Raw genomic sequence first — 12,372 nt, forward strand, 5'->3', positions numbered from 1 at the left:
AATAGACCTGTTATACTGTGAGTTTCCTTTTATAACTGAATTGACCTATGAGTGAGTTGCCATCAAGGATAACACTTGTATCATAATGCCAACAATTTCTTCTTTGAGGTATGGACATGTTGGTAATTATTTCTCATGTAATGCCTTTAAAAAACACTATGAAGTTTTTTAGGTTGCTCTAACTTTCCTTATGAAACTCATAGTTGTCTTAAAATTGACTTAGGATGGTTCCAATTATCTTAGAACCATATATTATTCTAAGTTGATTTTGTGCTGAATAGTCTTGTTTTATATTTGTAGCTGATTGATTGGGAAGGAGGTGGGTATTTGACCTCAAATTCACCAATGCTACGAGAAGAGATAGTTATTGGTGGCCCCAATGTAAATATGAGATTTTTCAAGAACAAAGAGAAACTAATGAGTCCTACAAGGTGATTGAACACCGATACATAACTTATTTCAAAATAATAATAATTGTATTGATGGTTTACACTCCTACATAGTTTCTATTGGAGAAGGTGGACAAGAGAGGAATGTGATGCTTCTATATTGGTAACAAAGGGAGATTTTATCCTGATGGCTACGTTTTGATTATAGACTATGAAAAGAGATAGTTAAGCTTCAACATGGGGAATATGCCTCTTTGGGAAAGCTATTTATGGTTCTTACAAAAATATTTCAACTATGTAAGTCGTCAACTATGTAAGTTGCCACATCCCAAGAGGTTTCCTTTGTGCAGGTGGAAGTAGCCGTGGTAGTGTGCCATTATTTGGACAATATCATGTTACATGCAAACCCATTCCACAATTACTGTGTGGCTCTTGTTGTTCCGCAATTTCCACATTTACATGTAGATCCATTCCACAAGAGCCACAAAATGGCTAATTTCCACAATTTCCTTTTAGCACCCAACTAGAAATATGGAACATTTTTTATCCACTGGGGATGTGCAAGACTGGTCCTTACCATCTTTAGCTTTGTACTTTATATCCTTTCAAATTCCTTTCTACACATGTTTTCCAAGAATTTTAGCATCGTTGTTTTTGGAGTAACATAGGTAATTTCAGTCCAACAATGCTACTTCTAGTGTAGCAATATTTTTTTTCATCAAATTGAGGTCAACACTTTGTTCAGATTAATAGTGAAATCAAGCCAATAGTTATTTAATTTCTAATTGATGGAAATTTAAAACGACATTCTATTGTTAACAAAATAGATGATAAAAGAAACAATACATTTTTCCAAAGTTGTTACATTTTTATCGATTAAACAAATGTTGATATGCACATATGCCATAAGCCGCACACCATCAACAATTCATCATTGTACCCTTTATGTACCAAATTTAGTGGAGGTTCAAATATGTAAAGCCATTCTTTCTACTGAATATCTCTCCATCTGAGAAAGTGAATGCATATCTTTTGTCTATAGCAAAAATATTCTTACTCATGCATGTTAAGGGAGTGTAGCTTACAAGCAAAAATATTCTTACTCGTGCATGTCCAGGGAGTGTAGCTTACAAGAATGTGTTTTAGGTTTTTACCTATCAAGCAGATGCTTTAGATAGCTGCTAACTTTGGGCTTTGTCAAGACATATTCTGTTGTAGAGCATATTGCATATGGAGTTCTAGTGCATCATATTTTATTGTTTAATTTATTCCAATGAGTTTTGCATGTATTATATTAACTTGTAAAAGCTATTTTTAATGCATGCTCCTTGGTACTTGATTAGTGATGATAATTTTTCTTACTACTTACATCTCATTTGAGTTAAAAAATGTTAATCATTTGATTGGATTGTGTTGTTTAGGAGTTGTGGCTAACACCTTTTTTCATGATGAATCTAGAAGTGTTGTTGATTAGAATCATGGCGATGGATTCTCCTCTTCACCATCATCATCAGGTGGGTTCACTGGGCTTCTTAATGGAGCCCTTTTTTTTCAAGAGAAATAAACAACTTTCTTTCATTAAAAACAAAGTAAGTTACATTTACATATTTATTTCTACTACTCAGTCCTATTCTCTTTCAAAAAGTTACTATTTCTCATTGTCCCATTTGGTATAGCATTGTAAACTCTTTTCTATCTCTGCATACAGCCATTTACCTTTGAAAATCATCTTTTGTTTTCATCCTGCTAAAAATTATAGTTCAAAACTATATAGTCTCAGATAAGGCCAAAAAAGAAAAATACTAAAATATAAGTTGTAGATCATTTAAAAGACCTCTTAGTCAACTTGGAGAATTATCCCATTAAGTTTTGAAGAAACCTGTTTGCATGAAGATGCCATTTTGAAACACTTAGAAGTTGATTTGTCCTTGCTCTAAGTAGCACCCTTATTTGGACAAGGAATATGCAACATGGTTTTGTTCTCTATAAATGCGGGAAAATGAGATATTTTTAAAGTATCAAGATTGAAATGTATAATTTTTCTGTTTTCCTTGAGTTTGTATGCACATATCCTTTTCAGCAGTAATGCAATTCAAGATGTACAGTGTTGTAACTCGATTGAAAAAAGAAACAAAAGAATAAAAAACCTTCTGACCTAAAATGCTATCAATGTAGAAAACATATCATCATATACAAATATATTTGTCGGTTTTATGTCCCTAGTAGACTAGATGGAACTTATTTTGACAAAGGTGATAACTACAAGGTAGGTTAAAGTAGAGATCTATTTTTCATTAAAAGAAGTGGCTACCCTATGATTCCTTAGTAGAAGACACAACCTTAACCTTGTTCCTCTTGTCTTCTCCAAGCTCCATGGAAATGCCACCATACATGCTTTTATCTAGGGCTGGAGCTAGTTAACCTTGTTGTGGTTGACAGTGATATTGACCCATCAAAGTACAAAGATAAAGAAGAAGTTGCTGAAATTCAAAAAAATGCATAGAATTATCAAAGAGTAGAACCTGAATGGTCAATTTCGATGGATTTGTTCACAAAAGAATATAGTATAGAATGGTGAGTTGTACAACTACATTTGTGACATAGGAGGTGCCTTTACACAGGTTATCCATTTTAGATAACAATGGTATGTTCTATGCTTATCACAATTTCTTTCAATGTTCCTTTAGCAACCCTGTCAAATTCTGTAATCAACTGAGTCAAACTTCAGTGACAGTCAAGGTTGGTCAAAGAAATAGTCAAACAACTCCTTTGAAGCTTGGTCAAAGTCAATCAAACGCGACCTCCAGTAGTGATCAAAGTCAACCTAAAATAGTCACATTTTTTTGGTCAAACTCGGTCAACTTGCAATCAACTCTATGGTCAAACAGGCATGCAGTCAACGTAGGTCAAACTGCCTATAAAACCTCAATTTCTATGACAGTCAATGTGTTCTAATAAAATCGAAATTATACCCCAAAAACTGCAGTGAAAACTAGTTAAAATCTCCTCGGTCAAAGCTGGTCAAACTGTCCCTAAAATTTAGCCTCTAATTTCTGCCCAAATTATATCCTCTTAGTCGCACATGTGTGAGAGAGAGAGATGTTGCCTAAGTTGTATGAACCAAGATGATGAAGAGAGAGAGAGAAGAATTTGTGAGTGATGGATGTCCAAATGAGGTGTGAAGTCTCTTGTACTTATACACTTCGATGTGGTTGAAGAGACACATCCATTGTGCTTCTTGAGCCTACATAATGATGAAGCCGATGTTGGGTCCATATAATACTAGTGATTACCCCATTACTATTGTAGTTGTACCCCTTATTAATATTGTTGTGCCCCTATTGTCCCCATATTGTTATTATTGTGCCCCATAGAATCCCTCTATTGTTACTTTTATGGCTTTATATTATTATTGTTAGGTCGGCTGGGTTATATTGTGACTCTTTAGACTCCTATATATAGAAAGGAGGTTTTGTCATTTGAATCATCCAAGAATTGCTCATTTATGTAATGTAAAGGAGGTTGCTCCCTCGAAGAGGCTGAATTTTAAGGCGTTGATCTATCTTTTCTATCATTTTCTCGAGCTGGTTTCATAACATTTGGTATCATAGCTTTGGATTCTAGGGTTTCACTGCTCCAAACAGGTCATCATGGAATTTCTGCTATAACTTTTTTTTTGCGACGTTTCAGAAGCTAAAAACAAACCCATTTGTGAAGAAATTGCGCTGAATCTCGGGTTCGAATTTCAGAGCTTTTCTTGCTATATTTGCGGAGATATGATCTGAGGAAGTTGGCCTTTTTGCAGACTTCTAAATTACATTCCAAACAAGTGACCTGGGGAAAATCGTCATAACTTTCTCTATGAGCATCGGATTGAAATTTCGTAAGAAGTTATAGAAAGAGGACGGACTTTAGTTTCTTCCATATATTTTTTAGAGCAAAAGGTCGAAACAGTGACTCGTGGCACTTCGTACAAGTTCGCTCTACTGAACTAGTATATAATCAGGTCACTGTGGGAGATTTCACATAACTCTTCCTTGGACAATCCAATTTGGATCACACTGGTGGCATTGGAAAGAGGATACAGAGGGATACTGCAGGTCACAATTTCAGAACTAGATGATCCGAAATTATAGAGATACATTAGAGGCAATATTGAGCTCTTACAAAGTGAGCGGTGTGTAGATTTTTTCAAATTTTTGCTTAAGCTTGGTTTGAAAAATTATTGTGAAGACATTCAAAGGGCATAGTAGAGCATTAGTATTGGTAACTGATGCCCCGAGGAAAGAAAATGCAAACACCTAGTAAGCAATCTGAAAGCTCTAGCATGACTCATGAAGAAGAGAAAGAAATGCTACATGATATATCAAAATTACAAGACCAAGTGCAACAAATTTCATGCTCACAAAAGCTAACAGAATCTAAGATAAATGGCGTGGAATCTAAGATAAAGGGCGTGGAAGCCAAGATTGATGATTTGAAGATAGATTTGAAGGTTGCCAAATTTTCTACAAAAAATACTTAATAATGGTGAAAGGGGAGTAAAGGAAACTCATGATGTTAACAAAGGAAATGTTAATCATGATTTCATAGACTCTAATGTTGGATCGAAGACGCACCATATTCCAAAAATCGATATGAGAAAGTTTGATGGCAAGGATCCTGCAACATGGATATTACAGATGGAGCAATTTTTCGATCTCAATAATGTGCAAAACACACAAAAGGTAAGTATTGCAACTTTATATTTGGAACCAAATTAGTTTGTATGGTATCAATGGCTTTGCTCTCGTAAACAATTTATCACTTGGGCAATTTTTACGGAAGAATTGATAGCACATTATGAGGATACAAAAGGTAACACTTTTTTTAGCCAATTGATAAGTCTCAAACAAAAGGGTTCAATAATGGAGCACATTGAGGAGTTCCAAAAATTGAACATAAGGGTAAAAGATATTCTAGAGGAGCATAGGATTGATGTGTTCATAGGGTCTTTAAAGGATAATATCCAACATGATGTTCGCCTTTGGGAACCTGATTCATTAGAGAAGGCATTCAGGTTAGCAAGAAAAATGGAAAGCAAAATTATGGCAACCAGGAAGCATACCACTCACAACTATAAAGACGGAAGTGTTGTTGCCACTGGTCTTCCACAACCTATAAGGTTGACACCACAAAAATCGGAAGAAAAAAGAGCAAAAGGGCTTTGTCACAGTTGTGATAGCAAATACACTAAAGGTCATAAGTGTGCTGAGAAGAAATTATTCTACATATATTGTGAAGAGGAAGAAGAAAAGGAGCAAGAAAGGTCAAAAGAAGAGGATATACTCTAGGAATAAAGCCTAGCTGAAGAACAAATGAATCCGACCTTATCTTGTAATGTATTGGTAGGAATTACCACTCCTCAAACCATCAAGATAGAAGGACAAATCAAGAAGAAAAAGGTAATAGTGTTGATTGATTCAAGAAGTACCCACAATTTTATTCATTGTAAGGTAGCAAAAGAATTGAATTGCTTCTTATATCCAGCACCAGAGTGTCAAGTGATGGTTACAAATGGAGGAACAATAAATTGCTCTAGAAATTGCCATAATATCAAGCTATCCATGGGAGAATATGTATTGACTAGCCCATTTCTTTCCATTCCAATGGGAGGTGCTGATGTTGTATTAGGAGTCCAATGGGTACAATCCTTGGGTACAATAGCTTTTAATTTTCAAGAACTTTTCATGAAATTTTCTGTGGAAGGAAAGGAATTTGAATTAAGGGGTATTGCAGGGAAACCAGGAAAGATAATCAGCTCTAATGGTATGACAAAGCTTCTAAAAAATGAACAAAAAGGTGTAATTGCACAATTATGTTCACTAGATGTTTCCACATTGGAATCATCTATTTCTCCAGATCTCCAAAAAGTCTTGGATAATCATTCCAAGGTATTTGAGACTCCCAAAGGTCTCCCACCTATTCGTGATCATGATCATGCTATTCATTTGATTCCAGGAAGTGTTCCTCCAAACATTAGGCCGTACAAATATCCCTATGCCCAAAAGAGTGAAATTGAACGTATGGTTGCAGAAATGCTAGAGGCTGGTATAATTCAGCCGATTCAAATTTATTTCTCTGCTCCAGTAGTATTGGTGCACAAGAAGGATGGATCATGGCGCATGTGTCCGGATTATAGGGAGCTCAACAAGCTCACTATTAAAGATAAGTTTCCCATTCCTGTCATTGATGAATTACTGGATGAATTGCATGGATCAATTTACTTCACCAAGTTGGATCTTCGTTCAGGATATCATCAAATCAGAATGAAGACTGAAGACATTCTGAAAACAACATTTAGAACTCATGAGGGTCATTATGAATTTTTGGTCACGCCTTTTGGCCTTACCAGTGCACCTTCAACATTTCAAGGTTTGATGAATTCAATTTTCAAACCATTCCTTAGAAAATTTGTGTTAGTATTTTTTGATGATATACTAATCTATAGCAAGTCTTGGAAGGATCATGTTGAACATGCTGATAGGGTGCTACAACTATTGGAGGAGAAACAATTATATGCAAAAAGAGCCAAATGTTTCTTTGGAGTACAAGAGGTGGAATACCTGGGTCATATTGTATCTCATGAAGGATTTAAGGTAGACCCTAGCAAAATTAAAGCCATTAAGGAATGGAAAATCCCCACATCCATAAAGCATCTGCGAGGATTTCTCGGGTTGACAGGGTATTATCACAAGTTTGTTAAGAATTATGGGAGAATAGCAGCACCTCTAACAACACTATTGAAGAAAGATTCATTTTCAGGGACTTTAGAAGCAACAAAGGCCTTCGAGCATCTTAAAGAGGCAATGTGCCAAGCACCTGTCTTAGCTACACCAGACTTCAAAAAAACCTTTATTGTGGAATGTGATGCTTCAGGAAATGTAATTGGTGTTATTTTAATGCAAGATGAAAGACCCATTGCTTTTGAAATTCGTCCAATCAAGGGAAATTTTTTACCCAAATCTATTTATGAGAAGGAAATGTTGGCAATACTCCATGCACTTAAGAAATGGCGACTCTACCTAATGGGAAGACACTTTAAGGTAAAAACGGATCATGATATCCTTAAATACTTTTTAGAACAAATATTATCCTCTGAAGAGCAACAAAAGTGGGTCACAAAGATGTTGGGTTATGACTATGAAATCATCTACAAAAAAGGGAAGCAAAATGTGGTGGCAGATGCACTCTCAAGAAAGGATGAGGATGTGGAAGCATTTTTGTTCGCCATTTCTATTATCCAACCAGATCGGATAAATAAAGCAAGGGAGGAATGGAAGAATGATGAAGAAGTGTGGGCACTTATTCGAAAGTTACAACAAGATTCCAGTACGTCGTATACATTTAGCTGGAAAAATGATTCGTTATGGTACAAAGATCGCTTCTACCTCTATAAGAATTCCTAGCTAAAACAAAAGATTCTTATGGAATTGCACACTTCTCCCTTAGGAGGGCACTCAGGATTTTTAAAAACTTACCACAGGGTTAAGAAGGAATTTTTTTGGGATGGCCTTAAATCAGATATTCAAAAGTTTGTGGCGGAATGTTTGGTTTGCCAACAAAATAAAGTTGAAACAATTAAGAAACCGGGTCTATTACAACCTTTATCCATTCCAAGCCAACGTTGGGAGGAGGTTTCAATGGATTCTATCACAGGTTTACCCAAATCTGAGGGAAAGAGTGTCATCATGGTGGTAGTTGATAGACTTACCAAGTATGCACACTTTTGTGCATTATCACATTCATTTAAAGCCATTACAGTTTCTACTGCATTTATGGAAACAATTCAAAAGCTACATGGAAACCCAAAGATTGTTGTAAGTGTTAGAGATCCCATTTTCGCTGGAAATTTTTGGACAGAATTATTTTCTTGTCTTGGTACTCAGTTAGCTCATAGATCATCTTATCATCCTCAATCTGGTGGGAAAATTGAGATAGTAAACAAATGTTTGGAAGAATATCTTCGTTGCTTTGTATCTGATAAACAGACACAATGGGTCAAATGGTTGCCTCTGGCTGAATGGTGGTATAACACTTCCTTCCATACGGCAACAAAAATGACCCCATTTATGGCACTTTATGGGTATCAACCACCATCCGTCACATCATTTTTAAGAGAAAATTCTAAGGTTCAAGCAGTGGAACATCACATCGAACATCAACAACAAGTCCTCCAACTCTTAAAGGATAACCTCGTGTTGGCACAGAATAGAATGAAACAACAAGCAGATCAACATCGTAGCGAAAGAAGTTTTGATGTAGGTGATTGGATATTCCTACGGCTACAACCATATAAGCAAATGTTCCTCAAGCAAGCTAAGAAGGATAATAAATTATCCCCAAAGTATTATGGTCCGTACAAGGTGTTGCAAAAGATTGGTACTATGGCATACAAATTGGAGCTTCCTACAGCTTCTCGATTGCACGCAGTTTTCCATGTTTCATGTTTAAAGAAGGTTATAGGCGATAAGCTCTCAGTTCAAACAAAAATGCCAGAACTTGACGAGGAAGGAAAAATTATATTGGAACCAAAAGTAGTCACGGAAACAAGAACTAGACAGCTACGGAATCGACCAATTTCAGAGTATCTTGTCAAGTGGAAGAACTTATCTGCTGAAGATTCCACATGGGAGGATGAGAATTTTATATAGAAGCATCCAGAACTACTCAAGCGTTGAGGACAACACTTTTTTGGGTCCCTATAATACTAGTGATTACCCCATTACTATTGTAGTTGTACCCCTTATTAATATTGTTGTGCCCCTATTGTCCCCATATTGTTATTACTGTGCCCCATAGAATCCCTCTATTGTTATTTTTGTGGCCTTATATTATTATTGTTAGGTCGGCTGGGTTATATTGTGACTCCTTAGACTCCTATATATAGAAATGAGGTTTTGTCATTTGAATCATCCAAGAATTGCTCATTTATGTTAATGTAAAGGAGGTTGCCCCCTCGAAGAGGTTGAATTTTAAGGCGTTGATCTATCTTTTCTATCTTTTTCTTCAGTTGGTTTCATAACAGCCGACTTGATCAATTTGCACATGTGTGGTCATAAATTCAAAATCACACTTCTTCTTATTTGAATGAGATGATTTTTAGATCTATTTTGATCCTCTCAAAAAGAGGAATTTAATGAAAAAATCATCTACATCAAATGAGTTTTCCTAAGGTGGAATTTGGCCCTAGTTTCCAAATTTAACACTACCTCTTAACTAGGGAGAATTCCACCTGCCAATCCATCTATCATCATGTACCATCTCTGCCATCTCTGCTCTGCTCTGCCCTGCTCTGCTAAACCATGAAGTAATAATGAAGAATAATTGGTCGAGAGTGAGTCAACAAACCTTACCTCTCTCCACTAATGAAGGCCAGTCCTCATTTTATCCCAGATGAAGTTGTTGAACATCATGTATCCTAGACATACAGAGCATGAAAGTACACGATGCATCCATCGGTAGTGCTATGGTCCCTACGCACATTTCCCAACTCATTAGCTAGATGAGAGGTACTTCCCATGAGTCCTAGACTACGTGGGTAGGATGTATGTTGGGGCATCAACAGGATATGGTGAACCACTCATCCTAATCATATGCCATAGGAGAAGGTGATCCACTCAAACTATGCATATTTCAATCGTATGGTAAGGTGAACCAGTCACCCTACATACATGTGTCCATAATTGAAGGGGAAGGTGAACCACCCACCCTACACACATGTCAACCATCATGGGGTATCAGAGGGGAAGGTGAACCACTGACCTTGTACATAGCACACCACTAGGGGAAGGTGAAACACTCACCCTATGGTCTCTCATATCTCCAAGAAGTACCCCAAGTCCCGAGGATCTCCTAGAGCTCAATGCCCAACTCATGCGGGATCCTCAGAGGAGGGTCTTTCCACGAATCCAAGGCTCTCACAGAAGGCTAAGAATTTGACCTTCCCTAATGGATTCGTGAGAATGTATGTGGCCTGCTCATCTGTCCTAATGTGATTGAGCCTTATTTTTCACTACTATACCATATCCAGGATAAAGTGGTACCTGATATCAATGTGCTTGGAGTGGTTGTGGAACATGAGATTCTTTGAAAGGTGAATCCCTCTTTGGTTGTCACAATATATCATGTGGGTATCCATCACATGCGTAAATAGCTCACTAAAGAGCTTCCTCAACCAAACAACTTCACAACATACCATACTAGTAGCCATGTATTCAGCCTCAGTGGTGCTTAAAGCAACCAATTTCTGCTTCCTACTCATCCAAGATATTGAAGTAGACGCCAATGAGAAGCAACATCTAGATGTGCTCTTATGATCCACCACACTATCAACCCAATCAACATCAATATATCCATGTAGCCTCAAATTTTCGGCGGTGTATCTCAAACCATAGGTGTTTGTGCCACGTAGATATCTCAAGAGGTTCTTGGCAATAATCCAATGTATTTGATGAGCCTCGACCATAAATTGAATCAATGTATTCATAGTGAAGTTGTTAATTTTTGGTATGTTCTATGCTTAAGAGAAATCTACTTCAATTTTCTTGTTAGCCCAATATCAATGTCCAGTTTAGTAATCACATTAGCATGATAGTAAAATGTAGATAGAACATAAACATAAACAATAGAATACAAGCCAAAACAAGAGCACACAAGATGTGGCACGATCCAAGGACAAACCCCAATGTGGGGAAACCCTTGATCGAATCTTCTTTAGTCTTCTATAGTTTAGAAGAGAGAAAGATATAGAGTACATTGATTTGAAGTCAATACTTTACTTGTCAAAATAGAAGCTCTGAGATCAAAAATATTCACCATGAAAGTGTCACAATGAAGTTGCAATTCTGGCACCAAGGAATGCAGTTCTAAATACTGGTGAGGGCATACTTATCAGTCCTCATTCTTTAATTGATTTCTAGAGCTATGGTTCTCCAAGGTAATTACACCACCACGTTGCTCCTTGCTACTTGACTAATCCTCAACGCAATACTTCTATCCCTTAACAATGGCTCTTCCCACCTCTCATTACAAAAACATCATACAACCATTATAAAAGGTCTAAGGCAGCCTTTCCGGAGGACTGTTCCATCCTTTATGATCCCTCAAACAACTCCCTCTATCCTTTGCCTTATGCAAGATACATAGCCTTCTCTAAACCCTTTAGTCTTCTTGAAATAGCTTTATAACAACCCCATTTCATCCATGCTACACACCTCTTGTTGTTGTGACCCTAGGCTTCAAATTTCAGTTTTTCTCCCTCTAATAATGACACTCAAAACAACCTCTCTTTCACACATTGTACCTACAACAAAACACATTTCTTGTAGGGCTTCTCTCTTGCTGTCTTATGGCTCCTTGTATCAGCTAGAGTCTCCCTTTGACTGTGGCTAGGGCCTTTCTACCCATGTCTTTAGGCCTTCCTTGACTATAGTTTAGGATTTGCTTGACTGTGGGTTAGTGCTCCTCTTGACAACGAGTTGGAGCCTTCTTCTTGACAATGGATTGGAGCCTCCTTTGACTGCACTTAGAAGCCTCCCTTTGACTATGGCTAGTTGCAGATAGGAGCCTCTTTGAACAACGTATTAGGGATTTTTCTTCATTGTTGATTAGGCCTCCTTTTAGGGCACTAGGTCACCTTCAAGACCAAGACTATGGCTTCTTAATGATTGCGTCTAGGGCATGGTTATATCTCCTTCCTTTAGGACTACGACTAGGGCTTCTCCCTCTTGAGCTCTCTTCCCACCAAAACAAAACGAGTGGAGAGAGATCATGAGAGAAGTGTGCATAACAAATGACCCGAGGCATCCTCTATTTATAATGCGATGTTGAGGTTGATTTGGGGGTAATTTGGTTGTTGGCTGACCTTGACAAATTGTCAATAATATAAATAAATTCATATCTCCACAAATACATGTCAGAATTCGACGATATGTAGATCAAT

The sequence above is a fragment of the Pinus tabuliformis genome, chromosome 9, assembly GCF_031772625.1.
Source record: "Pinus tabuliformis cultivar Carrire ecotype Pingquan chromosome 9, CPIR1, whole genome shotgun sequence".
In the NCBI taxonomy this organism is placed as follows: domain Eukaryota; kingdom Viridiplantae; phylum Streptophyta; class Pinopsida; order Pinales; family Pinaceae; genus Pinus; species Pinus tabuliformis.